General features: G+C 39.3%; 1 long non-coding RNA gene and 1 pseudogene across 1 annotated transcript in view; both read left to right on the forward strand.

Annotated features, from left to right (window-relative positions):
• Positions 1-22,404, forward strand: part of LOC143682924 (uncharacterized) — a 77,244-nt gene that overhangs the window by 32,604 nt on the left and 22,236 nt on the right. The window lies entirely within an intron of this gene.
• On the forward strand, positions 15,159-16,152 carry LOC143682516 (putative UDP-sugar transporter protein SLC35A4; annotated as a pseudogene).

Below are 22,404 nucleotides of genomic sequence, written 5' to 3' on the forward strand. Positions count from 1 at the left end.
TAGAACAGCAAGTTTATCAGATTTTTTATTGTTAGTATACTGGAAAAAGGCAGGAAATAAACCTTTAAAAATATATTGCTTAAAGATACATAAAAATATCAGCTATCTAGAAATATGTGGAAGGCCTTTCACAGAAAACTGAAAAACATTATGAGAGAAATTAATATCTAAGTAAACTTATGTGGTAAAAAAATTGGCCAAGAATGAGCAAGACACTGAAAAAGAACAGACTTGTTTTAAAACTGTAGTGAAGTAGATTAAAGATAGTCACAAATTCTTCATCACTCCTCTCATTGTGGGGTGGAGTCTAATTCTTTTCTCCATTTGTATGAGCTGGCATTAGTGACTTGCTTGACCGATGTAGTGGAAATCACATTTTAGAACTTTGGAATCTGGGTCATAAGCCCTGCAGCTTCCACTCAGGTCTCTTGGAACACTGAATGGCCATGAAAGCAGTCCAGGCATGGTGAGACTGTCATGCAATAGAAGCCAGGTGTAAGTGCTGTTATCAACAATTCCGGCTGAGTCAGGCTTCTAGCCACTTCCATTAACATGCCAGACATGTGAAGAAAACTATCTCAGACCCTTCAAACCATCCGAACTACCAGCTGAATACCACCAAGTAACTTCTGTTGTGGACCACCACATGGAAGAGAAGACTCACTTAGTTGACCAACTGAATCCCCAAATTCCTGATCCACAAAATTCTGAGACATAATAAAATGGCTGTGGTGTTGAGTCACTCAGTTTTGGAGTGATTTATTATACAGCGATATAGGATAGGAGCAGGCACTAACAAAATGTGGCATTTGTTACAAGTTTGGATTAGTAGTAAAAATAGAATAAAAAGTAGTAGAAACAGAATAGAAACAGATCCGCATATATATGGGCATGTGATTTAGAGCACAGTGGAACTAAAGAGCAGTGGGGGAAATGTCAATCTTTTCAATAAGCGGTTTAGTGGCAACTGGGTATGCCTATGTAGCAAAAAATGAAACTGGACCTCTACCTCACACCATATGCAAAAATTAATTCCAGAGTTCTTTAAATTGAGTACAGATGGAAAAACTGTCAGTCTTTTAGAGATAATTGTATCTCTAATAATTCTTGATATATTGAATGTCAAATCCTTCTATTTCCTTCAAAATTATCCTGACTATTCTTGGAACTTTGCTCTTCCATACAAACTTTAGAAACAGTTTATCAAGTTTTATAGAAATCATGTTGGGATTTTGATTGGAACTGACTCAAACTTAAAAATGAATTTGGGAAAAGTTGGTGTTTTTACAGTATTAAATCCTCTGAACTATAAGAATATCTAATTGTACTTTGTTAAAAGTCTTCATTGATGTCTTTCAATAAAGTTTATCATTGTTTTCATAAAGGTATTGCACATCTTTTATTAAATTCATTTTAGGCATTTATATGATTCTGTTTTAAAATGCTATGCTCTTTTTATTATTTGTTGCATAGTATTTTGAATTCAACAATCTTGGCAAATTCTTATTTGCATACTAATTTATTTTAGATTCTTCTGTATTTTTTTATACAGACATATTTTCTTCTTCTGTGCCTCATGTGTTTTATTTCCTTTTCTGGTTTTACACACTGCAAAGGTCTCCAATATAATGTTGAATTAAATGTTGAAAGTTGTCACTTTTTCCTTGTAACCAATTATTTAAACATCACATTATTAGTATTATGTTTGCTGTAGGTTTTAAAATAAGGTCAGGTAGCTATATTATAGTGACTGGATATAGAATTTTAATCAAGTATTGCTCTGTATCTGTTTAAAAAATCATAATTTCTTCCCTTTGGCCTGCTAATGAGGTAAATTACAATGATCTTTGTAACATTAAATAAAGCTTGAAATCTTGAATTTAACCCAATTTGGCCATGATAAATCCATCTATCTATCTATTCACCTATCTATCTATCTATCTACCTGTCTTTCTATCTATCATCTATCTACCCACCTACTTATCTATCATCTATCCATCATCATTATCACCATTATCAACTAAATATCTAATTCTTTATCTCTCTATGGTCTATATCTATTGCTATTCCTATTTTACATTCAGATGAGGTTTGCTAATATTTTCTTTAAGATTTTTAACATCGAAGTTCCTGATTAAATTGGAATGTTATTTTCCTTCTCACGTTGTCCTTGGAGGTTTTACTGTGAAGGTTATCTCACTTCGTAAGAGTCGATTACTGTGGTAGTTTGAAGCTGTATGAAAAGTATGTTCCTAAATTTAACCCATTCCTATGAGTGTTAACCCATTGTAAGAAGGACCTTTTGATTATGTTACTTAAGGTGTGAGCTACCTCACTCAGGATGGGTCTTAATCCTGTTATTGGAGTCCTTTATAAATGGAGTAATATTCAGATGGAGCATTAAAGCCACAATAGCAAGAAACTGAAATCGATGGAAACTGGAAGTGATGGGAGAGGCCAGGAGAGGCAGCCATGTGCCTTGCCATGTGACAAGCTAAGGACCAAAAATTACCAGCAGACCAGACTGCCAGCCCCAGAATGCCACAACCTTCATGGAGAAAGCATTGGACTGATAATGCCTTGATTTAGACTTTCTTTTAGCCTAAAACCATGAGAAAATAAATTCCAATTGTTTAACCCAACCCATTTCAAGTTATTTGCTTGAGCAGCCTAGGAAACTAAAATAGATTTTGTTACAAGGAGACTGGGTGCTGCCATTGCAAAACAAAAAATGGTGAAATTGCTTTGAAATTGGTTACTGGGTAGAAGCTGGAAGAATTGTGAGTTTTTTGGAAGAAAAGGCCTGGATTTTTTGGAGAGACTGTTGGTAAAAATATGGATGCTAAAGCTACTTTGAAGAGGTCTTAGATGGAAATGCTGAATGTGTTATTGGAAACCGAAGGAAAGGCCATCCTTGTTTTAAAGCGGCTGAGAACTTGGTGGAATTGAGTTCTAATGCTGGATAGAAGGCAGAACTTAAGTGAGATGAATTTGACTATTTAGATGAGGAGATTTCCAAGACAGCTGCAGAATGTGCAGTGTTGTATCTCCTTGTGGCTTTTAGTAAAATGTGAGAAGAAAAGGATAAGCTGAGAACTGAATTCCTGGTACCAAAGAAACCAGAGATTGTTGGTTTCAAAAATTCTGAATTTGCAGAAAGCATGCCCCCAAAGAAGAATGAGCATTTAACTGAATGTGGAACCAGTCAGCAACTTCCACAGAAGTCAGGGTTGGAAATGCAGTTGTATGGGAAGGATCTGTTGAAAATTCTCTTGTCCAGTGATTTAGTCCCCTGTGAACTACATGCAAAACCACCAAGTTTTTTGAATAACTTGTATGAATAGAACCATTGCCATCCTGGATTAAAAGGGACAGAGAAGGAATAATTTGAAGGAGAAAAATCACTTCAATGGCAGAACCATGGATGCTGAAGTCTGGACCTTAGCCAACTTCTTGGGCCAAGGGAGTGGGCCCACCCATGAATGTGGAAAGGGTGAACCTTCCTTGATGCTTGGAGAGGGTGGGCCTTCTACCCCATTTTTTATGAAGCTTGCTGCCACATCAGAACTCTGAGAAGGTGAAGCTTATGTCCCAGCATTCAGAGAGTCTAGCCACCAACCTGATGTTTGGAGAGGGTGGAGTCCGCAACCCAATGTTTGAGGAGAGCATGGCTGAAGTGCAAGCACTTGGAAGGTATGGAGCTCCAGTCCCCATAGGCCTATAGGACTAAACCTTGTTTCATAGATGACTCCCAGACTTTGAAATCTAATGCAGCATGCCCTCCAGGGTTTTCATATTGTTTGGAACATGTGACCCCAGTTTTCCTTCCAGTTTCTATGGGAATGGAAATGTTTATTCTATGCCTGTCCCTCTATTGTATATCAGACAGATAATTTGTCCTCTAGGTTTCACAGGTCCACAGAAAAAGGGAAATTTTATCCCAGGACAGACCACACCCATAACCAATTTTGATGAGACTTTGTACCTATCATTGTTTCTGAAATGACTTAAGTCTTTTGGAATGTTATGATGGACTGAATATGTTTTGCATATGGACAGAAGTTGTGTTTGGAGGGATGATCCAGAGGGTGGAGTACGGTGGTTTAAAGCTGTACAAACTCTTGGAAAACATACTCTTAAATTTAATCCATTTTTGTGGGTGTGAACACATTGTAAATAGAATATTTTGATTAGGTTACTTCTATTAAGGTATGGCCCACTTCCATCAGGATGGGTCTTATCCTATTGTTAGAGTCTTTTATAAGAAGAATGAAATTCAGATATATATATATAGAGAGAACTTGAGTCTACTGCATGGCAGGTAAGAATTCAACCACTGAGCTACTCTTGCATTCCATTAATTTTTAATTAATCTTGAACTACAGTGGGAGTCTTTTATGGTTTCAATTTTGGGGTATCTCCTATTAGACTCCCCAACGTGGGTATGTGTTGGCTTTGTCTTCTGTGCTCCAATCTTCATTAAGAAGCTGAAACCAAGGCATGAATTATAACTCACTTACATGCTAATTTCTGGGTACATTTGAGAAGATATTATTTATATTTCATCCAGCATTTAAAGTTTGTTTCCTCTACAGAATGTATACAGATACCTAATCAATCATGTTAATGGAAATGGAAGTTCATAAAATAAGAATTTAAAAAGAATTAACCACTTTATATAGTTTTTTTTTTTTTTTTTTTTTTTTTTTAAAGACAGAGAGAAGGAAGGAAGGATAGAAGGAAGGAAGGAAGGAAGAAAGGGAAACATCTTTAAACATTTTCTTGTTTTATTGTATTCTGTTTCTCCGTTTTTGTTACATGGGCTGGGGCCGGGAATCGAACCGAGGTCCTCCGGCATAGCAGGCAAGCACTTTGCCCGCTGAGCCACCGCGGCCCGCCCTTTATATAGTTTTTTAAAACCAATGATTGAAAATGTGAAATGCTTAAAGCTATTTCATTTTTACTTCCATTTTGTTTATTGTCAAATTTTATCCTTCCCTTCATCTAAGCTGTTTTAGTCTCATATTGTACTGGTTTGAAACTATGTAGCCCAGAAAAGCCATGTTCTTCTAATCCAATCTTGTGGTTGTAGAATTATTATGGATGGGACCTTTTGATTAGTTTTTTTTCCACGAAGAGGTGACCCACCAATTGTGAATGGGACTTTTTAATTAGGTTATTTCTATGGAGATGTGACCATGCCCATTGAAAGTAGGTCTTAATGAATGTACTGTAGTCCTTAGTAGAGCTCATGGAGAGAGACAGAGCTCAGAGGAATGTAGGGACCAGAAACCATGTCACAGACATTTGGAGATGCTAAGCTAAAAGATGAAACCCAAGGTTTGGCCCATTGAAACTCATTGAGGACCCACAGACACTTAGAAAGCCACTGGAATCAGAAGATGAAGATAATGGAACCCTGAGTAAGGACAAGCAGATACTGGCCATGTGCCTTCCCAGATGACAGATGTATCCAAACTGCTGGTGGCCTTCTTTCAAAGTCAAGATATCATTCTCTGGATCCCTTAATTTGAACATTTTTACAGCCTTAAACTGTAAATTTGTAACCTAATAAATCCCCTTTGTAAAAACCAATCCATTTCTGGATTACATTCCAGCAGGTTAGCAAACAAAATCAGATTTTGAATTTGTGGGGTGCTGCTGGGTTTACAAATACCAAATATGTTGGAACAGATTTTTAAATGGATAAGGGAAAGATTCTGGAAGAATTGTGAAGAGCATGAAAAGAAAGCTCTAGAATGCTTAGAAAAGACTGTTGGTAGAAATATAGATGCTAAAGGTTCTTCCAATAAGGACTTAAGCAGAAGTGATGAATGTGTCATTGCAAACTGGAAGAGAGATGATGTTTTAAAGTGGCAGAGAATTTGGCAAAATTTAGTTCTGGTGCTGGATGAAAGGAAGAACTCGAAAGCGATGACTTGGGATACTTAGCTGAAGAGATTTCCCAACTAAATATGGAAAATGCAATCTGGCTCCCCCTTTGCAGCCTATAGCAAAATGCAACAGGAAAAAGATAAACTGAGAACTGAACTCTTGGGCAAAGAAACCAGAAATCTATGGCATGGAAAATTCTGGGCTTCCATAAGTGAAACTCCAGAGAATAGTGCCCCATGTGAGGATTTAATCACAAATGGAACCAGTCAGCCATTTCAGCACACACCTGGATTAGAGATGGAGTTATCCAGAAAGGATTTGTGGTAGATCTTAATGTCTGATAGTTGTGATCCCTGTATAACACATGGAAAACTAACAGGGTTGTTGTGGAACCACTATAAGTCTGGACTAAATGGAATAGAAAAGGGACAGATTGAAGGAAAAATTACTTCACAGACAGAACCATGGAAGTTAAGGTCTGGAACCATGAAATCTTGATCCAGAAGAGTAGTTCCATCCCTGCATATGGAGAGGGTGAGTTTGCCCCAGAAGCAGAGAGCAGGCCTTCCTCTTTAATGCTCAGGAAGAGTTTTGCCTACTCATACCCCAGAGAGTCTCTGGGGCCTAACCACCACCCACTGTTCTGAAGGGGTTGAGTGTGTACCCCAGAGATGGCAGAGACTCTGGGTGTCACTCAGATGCTTGAAGAGGGTGGGGCCAAGGACAAAGTGGTCCCCTAGTGCTTCAATATGTTGAAATGCTCACCCCAGTGTTTGGAGAGAGAGCAGAGCCACTGTGTAAGCCCTTGAAAAGAGTGGGATGGCCACTTTCTTGAGACTTGAGGATGAAACATCATTCTATAAGTGATTTTCAGGCCTTAAAATCTAGTGGTGTTTACCCTGCTGATTTTCAGAACTGTTTAGGTACAGTGACTCCTGTCTTCCTTTCAATTTCTTAGTATAGAAATGGAAATGTTTATCCTATGACTGCCCCTTTTGTATATGGCAGCAGATAATTTGTTCCAAGTTTCACAGCGCCACAACCAGAGGAGAATGCTGCATTAGGACAGACCATGCCTGTAGCTGATTTTGATGAGATTTTTTACTGTTTTTGACTTTGTATTGTTACTGAAATGGTTTAAGGCTTTTGTGGTACTGTGATGTAATGAATGTATTTTGTATGCGAAAAGAACGTGTATTTTGGGGGTCCACACAGTAGTATGTGCTAGTTTAAAGCTATGTACCCAAGAAAAGCCATGCTCTTCTAATCCAGTCTTGTGGGTATAGACTTATTATGGGTGAGACCTTTTGATTAGGCTGTTTCCATGGAGATGTGACCCACCCAGTTGTGAGTACGACCTTTTAAATAGACTGTTTCCATGGAGATGTGACATTCAAGGTGGGTCTTAATTAGTTTACTGGCATCCTTAAAAGAGGTCATGGAGAAGGAAAGTGCTTAGAGCCAATGCAGAGAGCAGAAACCAAGATGTTTGGATATGCTAAGCTAAGAGATGAAAACCAGAGTTTGCCCTGCAGAAGGTAAGTGAGGACTTACAGAGTCTTAGAGAGAAAGCCATGGGAATCAGAAACCGAAGGCAATGGAGCCAGGAGTAAGGACAGACAGACGCCTGCCACATGTCTTCCTGGCTGACAGAGGTGTCCAGAATGCCAGGGGCCTTCCTTCAACGTCAAGGTATTTTTCTCTAAATGTCTTAACTTGGACATTTTCATGGCCTTAGAACTGTAAGTTTGTAACTTAATAAGTCCCCTTTGTAAAATCTATTTTGGGTATCTTGTATTCTGGCAGCTTTACAAACTGAAACACATATGGAAAATTTATTTCTCACATTTTTTGGTGAAAGTAGAGGACAGTACTAGGCATATCAAATGCACATCTGTGTGGTTCATTCAGGATTTTTGTTACATAAGTAATTTGTCCTATTTGGAGTCAAAACAAAATAATACCAAACTCTCCAGTTTAGGGAAAGAATCTCCAATATGATAGGAAACTCTTTTGCTTCACAACCTCAGGGGTTATGACTTAAGAGACAGTGAGAGGATATAGGCAGTAAAAGGTATACTTAGGAATGGCTTAGGTCTGCTTGTACTGTGGAATTGGAGGGAAATGACTTCTGAAATATTTCCTTTATCCCTAAGATGAAATTAAAATCCCAAGGAATTCTAATTTGGTTTCTGCATCCTTTAAAAGTTATTTTTTATAGAAAGAATATGTTTTCTTTAGGCTTTATTTTTAAACACTAGATAAATCCTTGTTATTTCTATCAGAAAAATAAAACTAATATGAAAACATTATCTTTTTATTATGAAATCTGGAAATTATTTCTCTACGAATAAGTAAGGAACAATAGAACGCTTGTAAAAATAAAAATCTTTTTCCATAAATTTCCTGTTTTCTGCAAGAAATTTAAAGTCAGGATATAGCTCTTAGTTGGCAATGAAATAGCAAGCCACCATTCTAGGAGATGAGTTAGTTTTATATTCCTGTCCTTAAATCTTAGAAAAAGTTTTAACGGCATAAAGCATAAGTGAAGGATTTGCCTACAGGATGATAATTTATCCAAATGTTTTATTCATTTGTAAAAGAATTGAATTTGTTGTACCATCTTCCACAATTTATGATATTCAGTCTCAACATGGGAGGACTAGGAAGACAAGATGGTTATAAAATGCTTTGAAGAGGGGATGCAAGGGTAGTTTGGTGGTAGAATTCTCGCTTGCCATGCAGGAGACCCATGTTCAATTCCCAGGCCATGTACTTCTGAAAAAACAAACCAACAAGCAAAACAAACAAGCAAACAAAAATTCACAAATGGTGGTGTAATAACGGGATACTCACATGGAAAAATAATGAAATGTGACCCCACCACACAGCATACAAAAAAAAATGCCCTGAAAATATTATATGTTACTCCAAAGAACATATGGAATGTTATAATTCTAGTATGGAACATTATATAGAAAACCCATGTTCGATTACTAATAATGGGCAACTTAATCACTTTAAATCTTTTAACTGCTTCTTATCTGACCATCTGTACATCTCTGAATAATATGCTCATGCTGATAGTTTTTGCTTTATCAATTTTATGCCTCATATTTTGATTTCCTACTATTCTGGTTTCTTTAAACCATCTCATCCCCCCCCTCCCATTCATTCATTCATAGAAGAAATAATCACTGAAGACATACTAAGAGCCAAACGTCTTCCAGGTCTTGGAAATATAGAAATTAAGGAGACAGATAAGGTCCCTGTTCTCGAAGATAATATAGAGAGAGATCAACATGTAAATGGATAAATGATAAAAGTCAAATGTTGCAGACTGAAATGGGGACAGTCATGCAGGGTGACACGAGGAAGGAAAGGTGTTTGGAACTTTGGTGCAACAGTACATAGGAGTGTCAGGGAAAGCTCTCTGGGGAGGGATATTGAGCAGCACCTGGACAAGTGGATTCCTTCAGGGAAATTGAGGCAAAGTATTCCAGGCAGTAGGAACAATAAATGCAAAGGCCCTAAGTTGAGGATTTTCTATCAAGATTTTTAAACTTATATTTATACCATATTTGCATACTTACATTGTTCTTGCTGTATTTATAGTGGGAAGCGTATCTTCACTCCCCAATGTGGAAGAGGAAGATTTTAGTGCTTTCAAATTTCCCTTCCACCTTTCCCATATTAAGTTTTTTCATCCCAAACTTTAAATTGTTAACATTGATAATATCTATATTGTGCTTTGTAATGGTAATTGCCTTTCAATTTGTCCATGAGTAAGTTCAAAAAATTTAAAGAAAATAGTGTTTATGTTATTGTAACTAGCAAAATCTTTTTCTTAATAGAGCCGGGGCTTTGTCAAGCGTTTTTTCCTTTTCTGCAGCTCTTTGTTTTTCCTAGAGTTTTTGCTGCTATTTTTTCTTTGCATTATTTTTAAAATCAAATTTTGTTTTTTAAAAATTCTCTACCCAATCAAGTATTCTATTAACTCTTCTTTTTTCCTTAGGAGCCTCCTTGTGTGGGCTGTTCATCCTTGTTTGTCACCTTAGGTCTGTTACATAGCAGTTATCCTAAGACACTTTATCTGTTCCACAGTTTCCTGGATGCCAAACTAGCATCTTTGCATCATTTGGAATGACTTGGACTACAAGTAACAGAAAATCACACCCGGTGACTTTTACAATTACAAAAAGAGGTCCTGACCTGTAGCGACTTCATTTTTAGTTAATTTAGCAGCTCAACAGAAACAACAAAGATGTACTTGTTTCCATCTCTCTGCTCTGCCAGCCTCAACATTAAGCTCTTCGCCCACGCTGCCGCTCTCAGGATGGAAAGACAGCTGTCAGAATTCTAGTCATGGCGTTGCTGCCTCCATTTTAGGATTAACAAAACTTTCCCTATCAGCCATGCTGGTGATATTTGCTTTTATTTCATGTCCAAACTAATTATTGGCAAGGTCAATGGAATTGCTATGATTGGTTCAAATAATCAAAACTTACCCATGAGGTAGAAACAAGGAACACACGCCTAGCTCACCTTAGGAGAAGGAGAAACCTGAAAACAAGCAGGAAGAATGGAGAGATTGATATCTGAAAAACGTCCACTCACTTTTCCTGATTGAAATCTTTTATTGCAACCTTTATTTCACCAGAGCACACTGCTCTAAATAGTGTCCTAAGAAAAAGTGTGTGGAGGTAAATTTTTTGAGCCCCATGTGAAAATGTTTCAATTTTACTCTCCAGCTGATTCACTAATAGAATGAAAAAGTGTTTCCTCAGAGCTTCAAAAGAACTGCGGTATGTCTACCAGGTTCCAGTGATAAAAGTTTTCTTGTAGAACTTTGCAAGTGATCACTAATCCTCTGGAGGCTTTCCAGGTTTGCTCTTTATTCGTGGTGCTCCAGTTTCCTAAGGTGGTGGCCTTTTCCCCCTGTTCGCTCTGTTTTTGTGAATCTATGGCTCTGTGACCTTCTTTCATTCTAGGGTATTTGATCTTATTACTTAAATAATAATTTATTTCCTTCATTTTCTCTGGTCTCTCTTTCTAGAATTTGTATTAAATTCTATGTTTGATGACCTGGTTCACTGTCTAAGGTTTTTATATTTTTATCTTTTCTTATGCATTTTTCATCTCTTTTCAAATTGTTCTGTTTTCTGGGAGTATGCCTCTGTTTTATGAATTATCAGTTGTATTTATTTAAGTAATCATTTTATCAGCTTCCATGATTTCTTTTGTCTACTCCAATTGTTTCTGTCTCATAAGAGAGCAGTCTTTTTCTGTGTCATGGGCACAATATCTTCCCTAGTCCTGAAAATAGGGAATTAAACAATATATAACTTTTTTCCTATGGAATAATTCTTTTTTTTTAAGTTTATGTTTATTGCTGCATGTTTGTTTGGTCTATATTTAAAATGCAAGAGGAATATATTCAAATCCTTCATATTTAAGAATAAATTTTGTGAACTCTGTTTCTGGCAGGGCTGTTTGATGAGTTTTGCTTTGGATGATGTGACATCTAAAGCTATTTTGGGATGTACCTGTTCTAGTTTGCTAGCTGCCAGAATGTAATATACCAGAGATGGAATGACTTTTTAAAAAGGGGAATTTAATCAGATGCTAGTTTACAGTTCTAAGGCCAAGAAAATGTCCCAATTAGAACAAGTCTATAGAAAAGTCCAATCTAAGGCATCCAGAGAAAGATACCTTGATTCAAGAAGGCTGATGAAGTTCAGGGTTTCTCTCTCAAGTGAGAAGGTACATAGCAAACACAGTCAGGGTTTCTCTCTCAGCTGGAAGGGCACACGGCGAACACGGCGTCATCTGCTAGCTCTCTCTCCTGACTTCCAGTTTCATGAAGCTCCCAAGGAGGTGTTTTCCTTCATCTCCAAAGGTCGCTGGTTTGTGGACTCTCTGCTTTGTGGTGCTGCAGCATTCTCTACTCTCTCTGAATCTCTCATTCTCCAAAATGTTTCTTCTTTTATAGGACTCCAGAAACTTCTCAAGACCCACCCAAATGGGTGGAGACACTTTGTCACCTAATCCAGTTTAACAACCACTCTTGATTAAATCACAGTTCCAGGGAGATGATCTCATTACAGTTTCAAACATACAATACTGAATAAGGATTAGAAGAAGCAGCTGCCTTTACAAAATGGGATTAGGATTAAAACATGGCTTTTATAGGGTCCATACATCATTTCAAACCAGCACAGTACCTAAATGTCAGAATTCAGATATCTTTATTCTGAGCCATTCAAAATTTTCTTTAATTTTCTTTTGTTGTAAGAGGTCAGTAGTGTCTGGCTGTTATGCTGTGTATTTTAGGAGCAGATGGTGTGTTGGTTTATCTGTTCATATATAAGTATATTACTTATAAAAACCTTCTCTTACTATTCTTGTTCTTAGATCTACATCTCACTTCCACTCCCTAATATACTTGGCATCTCCACATGCAAGGTTTCTGCCGATTAGTTTTCTGCTTAGTTGTATTCATTTTGTGCAAGGCCCATTCTGCTCTACTTAATTAATTGTTCTTCATCTGTTTCTGTCTTTCATCTATTTTATGAAAGTTCTCATATACTAGGGCATCACTCAGATTCTCTATAAAAATGTGGTTTTCTAACAGTTTTATTTCTTTGTTACGATTTTAATGAGACTTTGGACAGAAATGAGATGATTGTAGGAAGTTAATCCATTCAATAACAATTTTGAATGTTCTATTTGAGAACGTGTGTGAGAATATATTCAGGTATGGTAGCTTAGATTCACTGGCATGATTCTCTTATCATACCTTACTTAAGGTATAATAAGCTGCTTAAATGATAACTATTTCCAATGAGCACTAGTACTCTCTCCTGAGTGAACTTCAGTCTGTGCTCTGCTGACTATTTTTTGGGTTAACAATTACAGATCATGTCTTACAAATATAGTATATTTCATACAACTGTTCTCAAGAGATGTAGTGATTGTCAGAGAAAATGCACATATGTATCTATGTATTTGAATTTTTCTTTAATGAGCTACATGAAGTCTATTTTTTAGATCACTTTGAGAATTTTTGTCATTCCTTGATTGTCTGGACTTATCCTAGGTTTTAAAAAATTGGGATGTAATTATTAATCTACTGATAAATATAAACCAAGATGTGATGCCCCATTGTTTCTAGAAATCAAAATAAAAATTATAGTTAAACAATGAGTTACATATACACCTAAAGTTATATTTTAAAATATATTCCTACAAATATTAAATATTGGATCATGAGGAGAACATCGGGGTTTTCAGGAGAAATGTTTAAAATAGGTAGGCAGATAATCTTTCTTCAATTCTTCATTCGCAGTGTGTTGGTGACAAGTAACATAAATTGGATGTTAAAATATATGTAAATGTAATGTTTAAAAGAAACAGAGAAATCTGCTTCTGGCTAAAACAAGGTAGTTTGCAGCAAGCCATTCACTTTCACTAAAGAAAATTAGAAAAATAAACAGATAAATCTTAAAAGTCATAGTGTGGAAGACATCAGAAAGCTATAGAAGTAATAAGAACTAAAGGAATTAAAATTCCAGATCAGGGAGAACCTTTCGGAGGTGTGCTGAAGATGCACAGCTACTTTTTTTCTGGGAGCATTTGCTGACAGGGGAACTAGGATGGGTGCTGAAAATCTAGACTTGGACTAGATAAAAACAAGCTGCTTTGGGAGTGAAATCAGTAGAATTTTAGCCATCGTGCAGGGCTGGTGTGACAAAACTGGAGATTTGAGTTTCCAAATATGGATGTTTTCTTCTTGAAGACATTTGCTGAATTCCAATTTTGTGTGGGGATTAAAAACTAAACTGAAATCTCTAGAAAAAAAAAAGAGTGGAATTTCCTTCACTCTGACAATGCTTAGGAAACAAAGGCTCTGCAGGGAAGAGAGCTCTCATAAAACAACAGGTGAGATTTCAAAGCCCTGGAGGGAATGGTGCTTTGGCACCTACTCTCTGCAACTGGGAGCACTAGCCAATCAGGGAAAAATGCCCTCCCAACAGGGGGGCAGAGAAACCAGCAGAGCCTTTGTAGGTTGCATGTGGCTAGAATGAAATAAAAGGAGAATTAAGGGGATTCAAACACACTGCCAATCTCCTGCTGAAGATATTTGCTAAATTCTGAAGTCATATGGGGTGGGAGATTCAAGAACTAAGCTAACAATCTCTGATGGAGTGGAAATTCCCATAGTATTTCAGTACTGAGGAGACAAAGGTCTGATAGGCTCATCTTTGAAAGCTGCTGAGAACAGCGGAAAACTAGAGACAGACTGAGTCCTTCAAAAGCTACAGTACAACCCAGACAAAATGAGTCCATAATTGGATTAAACTGATCACCTGCTTGCTCAGTTTCCTAAGCAGAGAGATGGGTGAGCCATCTCTCAGGGAAGGCAGTATCAGTAGAACCTGATTCTTTGTTAAAATAAATAAATTCAACAATTAATATAAATTTAGTAGGCCTTTGAAGAGTCAGAACCACAGGACAAATAACTAGAGATAAAAATAGACATTTGAAACAGACTCAAAATATTCTGATATTGGAGTTAACAGAGAACAGACTCTGAAATAACTTTGATTGGTGCTTGGAAGGTGAAGTCAACAGTGGTGATGGCCAGGATGGCTTGTTCCTCCAAGATGTCTCACTCCTGTCCTCCCCATTCCTCAAGGCTTCCTGGCTGGGTATGTGGTAGCTAAACGGAGGACATCAGCAGTATTGGGCTTTGTTGTGGGCACCTGCACTGGCGCCTTACACAGTTTAAGCCTATGCTATGCCCAGTGTGGAGAAGACATTGAAGGAGTATCTGCGGTCACTGTGCAAGGGTCCTGACCCACTCTGGATCCCACTGGGGAGGCAGAATGAGGAGTTGGAATCTACAGGGGCCTTTTGATCGCAAGCACCATATCTGGTTTCTCTGTCTGTCACTCATTTGCTATCTCTACCTTTTCTGCCACCCTCATCCCTGCTTCCCTTCCTGCAGAAGGTGGGCAATGGCTCATCCACTTTCACCTTGGACTCCTTCTTCTCCCTCTAACTCCATGGGATTGGCCTTAAGACTTTGGCTTCATGGACCACCAACCCCTTCCTCTTTCAGTCTTGACTGTGGAGTTTGCAAATGACTGTTATCAGTATTTTCTCTGGCAATTGTATCACAGTTCCTCCCTCCTTGGAATTGGCTTCATAACTTGATTTTCCCCAAATATTTCGCATCGCCCACAGGATCTGGTATGGGTATGATTGTAGAGGATGGAGGTATGCCAGGCCTGGACCATCCCAAGCAGGTCTGCTGGACCCTGATGTTAATCCTATCCACGGCCATGCATGTGATCATGCCTCACTGCTGGCATTGTGCCACATGGATGGTGAAATGCCCTCTTGGCCCTTCTTGGCCCTGCTACTGACAAAGCTGACCAAACTGCTGTTGTGCTTTCTCTCTCCTAATAGGCTGGTGAGCATGGCCCTGGACGACCCCACCCTTTCACCAGGATGCCCCCTTTGCATTATCAGCTCTGCTCTATAGTGCTAACAGTAAAATAGTGATCTGCTTTCAATGTTATATGGACCCCAGCACCTACCAGGTGCTGAGCAATCTCAAAATTGGAAGCACCACCCTGTTCTTTTGCATCTAACACCACATCTCTGCTCACTAGGGGTTAGCACCGCTGCTGCAGATGGTAGTGGGGACCTGCTATATAGCTGGTGGCTTCCTGAAATGCTGGAACACCCTTCCTGAGTCCTGTCCAGCAACTGCTACTGGGTCCATGCCCCTGCGTATCACTGCACTCGGACTGCTGTGTCTTCTCCTATATCGCCACATCTCAGTCTTACCAACCCTGTAAACAAAGCTGCTCATGGAGCAGCAGCAGCTTATCCTGACACTTCAGAACCCCTTCTTTTACACTTTTGACATGCTACTGAACCTAGGTCTGCTCGCAGGTGCTGGCTCTGGTCCCGGCATCCTGGAGGATTTCTCTGGATGGGTAGCTTTCATGGTGTTGAGCCAGACACTACATGGACAGCTTGTCAGCTGTCATCAAGCATGGCAGCAGCATCAGATACCTCTTTTTTGTGTTCTGCTCACTGGTGCTCAATGCCATGCTCTCAGCATCCTTGCTGTGACTGTAATTCATAGCTACCTTCTTCCTGGCCATGCTGCTCATTGGCCTGGCTGTGTACCTTTCTTATGGCAGCCACTTGCCTTCTGATTACCTCTACCCTTACTCCTGACCCCTAACCCTAACCCTAACCCTGTAGATTAGGTGCCACAATCTGAACCACCTCTTAGCCCTCTCTTGTCCTCAGCAGCTCTGAAGAAAGTACCTTGTAAGAAGCTGGGAAGTGAGAGCAGCCAGGTCAGTCTCTGGAGGTTGATTGAGACTGGTTGACTCCCAGTCTCTGGGAAACTTGAAGAGTGGATTTTGGTCAGGAAACTCTTAATATCCCTCAAGTCCCTCCAGACTAGGAATTAAGGGAGTCTAGATACCTAGGCCTGAGAAATGATCACATCCCTCATGGGGGAGGTTCCATGTCTCATCCTGCATTAATGCAGTTTCTCAGAGGGAGCTATGGGACCTTGTATACTGTGGTTACTCCAGCAGACCCTCTATCCCCAGCACCATCCAGCCATGCTGCATGACTTCCCTAAAAGGGATACTCACCCTCCATAGTCATACAGGAAGGCCCACTAGCCACAGATTATGCAACCATCATCCAGGCCATTCTCCCAGTCTCCCACAGCTCTAATGGCACCTGGGAGACAAGCCCCCTGCTCCAGCTCTGCTGTTCTTACACCCAATCTTTATGCTGGAAAACCCAGAGAGGGCTGGGGCTTGACTCATATCAAGGAATGTTGCCCCTGGGACCTTGCTCATGCCTACACTCCTGATTGCCTCAAGGCCTGTTTGAAGCCCACTGCCCTTGCTAAGGCTCCTAAGAGGTACCATCTTTCCCATTCTGGGTCCTGCCTCTGACTGCAGCGTCCCAGCTCCCAAAAGCCTGGGGACGCTCTACACAAAGTGGACCAGGCACAAGGAAACTTAACTAGTGCCTTTTGGCTGCATAGGCAGCAAGGTATTAGTAAGTGTTCTGGGATTTAGGCACTTAAAATTGAAAATAAGATATGATGAGCACATTAAAGGAAATAGAGGAAACTAAAAAATAGATGAAAAGATGGACAATTTCAGAATTGAAATAAACTGGGATCTATAATAAAGAATCAAATGAACATAATAAAACTGAAAAATAAATATCTGAAATTATGAATTTAATAGATGTAGGTAAAAGTTGGTTGGACAAGCAGAAGATAGGAAATTGGAAGATAGAACAATCGAAAAATATTAAATTGAAGCACGTGAGGGAAAAAAAGAAGAAAAAGGAAACAGAAAAATGCATGAACCATATAGGATTTACCAAAAGAAGAGAATTTTTCAAAACTGATGGAAGACAAATCACAGATTCAAAAACTTAGTGAACTCCCAAACAGAATACATTTAGTGAAAATCCTACTTAAGGACCTTGCAGTCAAACTGTTTTTCTAAAAAGCATCCAGACAAAAGACAAAAGTGTTGAAATACAAAAGACAAGAAAAAGAACATACTTTAAGTAGTGAAAGAAAGTAGATGCTATCCTGGAATTCTATACCTAGCTAAAATGCCCCTTTAAAGAGAAGGTAAAATAAAATTTCTTTATACAAGAGTATTTATTGCCAGCATGCTTGCACTAATAAAATGCTAAAGGTATTTTTAATACTATATATACATACATGCATAAATACATAAATAAAATATCTTCTTTCTCCATTTCTCCACATGCTGCTTTATTTTTTCTTCACAGTGATTAAATATCTGAGGTATTTTCTTTTTGTTTACTATCTGGCTCTCCCATTAGACTGTAAACTCCATGAGAGTAGAGATTTTGTTTTGTTCATTACTTGGAACATAATATGGACTAAATAAATATTCACTAAGAAGAACAAAAAAATAACTAAAGGTATTCTTCAAGTAAAAGGAAAATCATCCTAGAATAAATGAAGATCATGAGACAGGAAAAATAATTGAGCATATGTCACTACATTCATAGCATTTTGTGAAGTAAAATATTTATAGATTTAAAATGCGTGCCAATGAAAATAAACAATAGATGGCAGTAAAAGAAGGTAAAATGTTTTGAGATTCTAGCAATATTAGTGTAGTAAGGACAGAAATAGTTTATTTTAGATGGTAATAAATCAAGAGTGAATTATATTTTCCAGAGTATACATTCAAAAATAGAACTGAAATATACAGTCAAGAAGTTAATTGGGGAAAATACAGAAAAATAATAAATGCAAAAAGAGCAAGAAAGTAAAAAAAAAGAATATTAGGCAGATGGACCAAGCAAAAAATAAATGGTAACATGGGAGATACTAGTATATCATATCAAAATATAATAGTCATACAAGTATTAAATATTCTAAATAATGACAAATATTTTCATTCTGGTTAAAAATAGACTGCTTACAAGAAATACATCTGTATTAGTCAGGGTTCTTAAGACAAACAGGGCCAACAGTATGTATATATATAAATGTAAATCACACACATGCACATATATATTTGTTTATATTAGGAATTGGCTGATGTTACCAGGGAGATTGGCAAATCTAAATTCTGTAGGGCAGGCCACAAGTTGGGAACTTGTTGAATTTTGCAGGAGAAGCTGACTGGTTGAGGTAGAGCTAAAAGTTCGTCTGACTGCTGAAACCCTCAGTTCTACCTTTAAGGCTTCCAACTGACTGGATGAGGAGACTCTTCTCATTGTTGATCAGTCCTTTATTGATATCAGATATAATCAGCCATAAATGAAATCAAATGACTAATGATTTAAATCCAGTAAATAACCACACTGTTATAATCAAGTTAGTATTTGGCTGGCCAAACAACTGGACAACATAACCTAGCCAAGTTGACACATCAAATTAACCATCACAACCTCTTAAATATATGAAAACAGAAATGTTGGAATAGAAGTTTGAGAAGAGACATACAATGTACAGGTTCTTGTAGCTATGTGTCCCAGAAAAGCAGGTTCTTAAATATAATCCATTCCTATGGATAGGAATCCATTGTAATTAGGGCCTTCTGATGAGATTACTTCATTTAAGGCAATATCCTACTGAATCTGATTGGGCCATAATTCCTATAATTTATGTGGAGTGCTTCACAAGCAAAATTAAATAGAGACACCCAGAGGAAAGCCAAGAGAAGCAGAAAAAAGTCCTTGGAACCCAGAGAAGCCACGAGAGGCTGCCATGTGCTTTTCCATGTGACAGAAAAGCCAAGGACTAAAGAGTGCCAACAGCCAGCTCCAGAATGCTACACTCTTATGGTACAGAGCATCATTTTGATGATTCCTTGATTTTGGATTTCCACTAGTCTCAAACCACAAGCCAATAAATTCCCATTGTTTAAGCCAATCTATCCCATGATATTGTTTTAGAAATTAGAAAACTAAAATATCATGCTGTTCTAGTTTGTTAATGTTGCAGAAAATGTGATATATCAGAAATGGGTTGGCTGTTATAAAGGGGGCCTATTAAGTTACAGGTTTACAGTCCTAAAGCCATAAAAATGTTCAAACTAAGGCATCCAGAAAAAGACACCTTGACTCAAGAAAGGCCAATGTTTGTCATATGGGAGGGCACTTGGCTGGCATCTACTGGTTGTTTTCCCAGTTTCATTGTCTTCAGCTTCTGATGCCACTGGTTTCCTTTCTGAGTGTTTGTGGGCCTTTACTTAGCTCCTTTTGGAAACAGCTCTGGATTCTGGCTTACTAAGTATCTCATGGAAAGGCAAATAGCAACATCTGCTGAGCTCTGCATCTTCAAATGTCCATGTCCAGAAGTCTTCTCTCTCTGTTGGCACTCCAAGCATCTCCAGATGTCTGCATCTCTGTTGGCACTGAAGATTTTTACAAATGGTTCATTTTTGTTTTAGTTTGTAAGTTGTTGAAATGTATATACTAGAAACAGAACAGCTTTTAAAAAGGGGAATTTATTAAGTTGCAAATTTAAAGTCCTAAGGCCATGAAAATGTCCAAACTAAGGCTGCCAGGAAAAGATACCTTGAGTTAAGAAGGGCGATGGGTCCAGAACACCTCTGTCAGCTGGAAAGGCACATGGCAATGTCTGCCAGCTTTCTCTCTTGGCTTCTCATTTCACAAGGATTCCCATGTGTGTTTTCCTTCTGCATCTCCAAAGGTCTCTGGTTGTATAAGCTGTCTTGGCTCTAAAGCTTTTCCCAAAATGATTTCCTCTTAAAGGGGTCCAGTAGGCAACCCCACCTTGAATGGGTGGAGACACATCCACATGGCAAACATCTAATCAAAAGTTACCACCCAAAATTGGGTAGGTAACATCTCCATGGAAACAATAAAAAAGATCCCACCCAGCAATATTGAATGAGGATTAAAGGACGTGGCTTTTCTGGGGTACAGTACAGCTTTAAATCAGCACATTCTACACTTTGGACTCCAAAAAGACATGTTTGTTCCAAATGCAAAATACATTCATTCCATAACAATATCAGAAAGGCTTAAACCATTTCAGTGACAATGCATATACAATACAAAGTCAGAAAAAGTGCAAAATCTCATTAAAGTCAGCTACAGGCATGATTGTTCATAAGGTAAAATTCTCTTCTGGTTGTGGATCTCTAAAACTCAGAGCAAGTTATCTTCTGCCAACACACAAAAATGGGACAGTCATAGGATACATATTCTCAGGAAGGAACACAGGGGTCATTGGACTCAAAACAGTTCTGAAAACCTGAAGGGCAAACTCCATTAGATTTCAAAGTCCAAGATTCATCTATCCCTGGGCTTTTGAAAGTGGCAGTCCCACCTTTTCCAAGGGCCTATGCAGTGATCCACCTCTGTCCAAATGAAAGCTTGGGGGTACTGGGGAGACCACCATTTTCTTGACTCCACCCTCTCCAAACATCATTCTCCCCACATTACAGCAACGTATTTTCTCAATCATGGACATTTTGGACTGTATAATCCTTTGTTATTCAGGCTGACTTATCCATTGTAGGATGTTTTCTAAGCATTTCTGGCCACTATCTTCTAGATGCCCTCTTTGGGAGGAAGGGTAAAATTGCTCCTCATTGAGAAAGCCTGGACTAGACGCTTTAAATAATGCAATAAGAAAAAGGCAGACGCCCCGCAGCAGCCGGCCCGCCCACCCTCCTCTCCCCTCTTCCCCCTCCTGCTCTGGCGGCTCTCCAACCACCACCGTGCCCTCTTCCGCCTTCACCGGCTCCTCCGCCACTGGCCTCGACAGCCTTGCCACCCTCACCTTTCCTCCTCCAGAACAGCTACTGGGGGAGTGGAGACAATACAGAGCAGCTCCTGGAGCCACGACGGAGATCAAAGGGACGGCGTACCCCATCCTGGAATGGCTGACTGTCTGGGAGAAGCAGCTCCGGTGAGATCACCGAGGGGCGCGGGCTTTCCTGGGCGGGACGGCAAGCGGCCGGAGTCCCTCCCTTCCTCCTTCCCAGGCCAGCTGGCAGAATTGGGCAGGCGGTCCCCTTGGGCCACGGCGGCTGGCGCCCCCACCATGCGAGGCCCCCCGGACCAACTGAGAGTTGGGTCAGAAATCCCCAGACTGCGGAGAACAGTGACCAGGGGGTCCCTTCCAAACACGTGACTCCCCGGTCCGGCTGGGAATGGTGCACTCTCCCGGGCTGTGACAGCTGGTGCCCTCCCGCCACGCTTGGTGCCCCAGGCCGACTAGGAAATTCGGTCAGGCGCTCTCCCGTGCTGCGGCGGCCGGCGACCCTCCCCGCGTTCGGACCCTCGGGCCGGCTGGCACTCTTCCAAGACGCTTTGGCTGCCGAACCTCCCCTACGGCGAGAGTTTTCCAGAGTTAAAGGACCCACAGCAACTTTCAATGGTGGAACCCGTAGACAAACGTGTGCCACGAGTGCCACCTACTGGGCAGGATAAGAAAAACAGAACCTAGAGATTTCACAGAAAAATCTTTCAACCTGTGGGGTCCAACACCCAGGGAAATCTGACTAAATGCCCAGATGCCAGCAGAAGATAACGGATCACGCTCAGAAAATTGAAAATATGGCCCAGTCAAAGGAACAAACCAATAATTCAAATGAGATACAGGAGCTGAAACAACTAATGCTGAATATACGAACAGAAATGAAAAACCTCTTCAAAAACGAAATCGATAAATTGAGGGAGGACATGAAGAAGACATGGGCTAATCAAAAAGAAGAAATAGAAAAACTGAAAAAACAAATCACAGAACTTATGGAAGTGAAGGATAAAGTAGAAAAGATGGAAAAAACAATGGATACCTACAACGTTAGATTTAAAGAGACAGAAGATAGAATTAGTGATTTGGAGGATGGAACATCTGAACTCCTAAAAGAAACAGAAACTATCTGGAAAAGAATGGAAAAATTTGAACAGGGTATCAGGGAA

Source organism: Tamandua tetradactyla, chromosome 5, assembly GCF_023851605.1.
Source record: "Tamandua tetradactyla isolate mTamTet1 chromosome 5, mTamTet1.pri, whole genome shotgun sequence".
Lineage (NCBI taxonomy): Eukaryota > Metazoa > Chordata > Mammalia > Pilosa > Myrmecophagidae > Tamandua > Tamandua tetradactyla.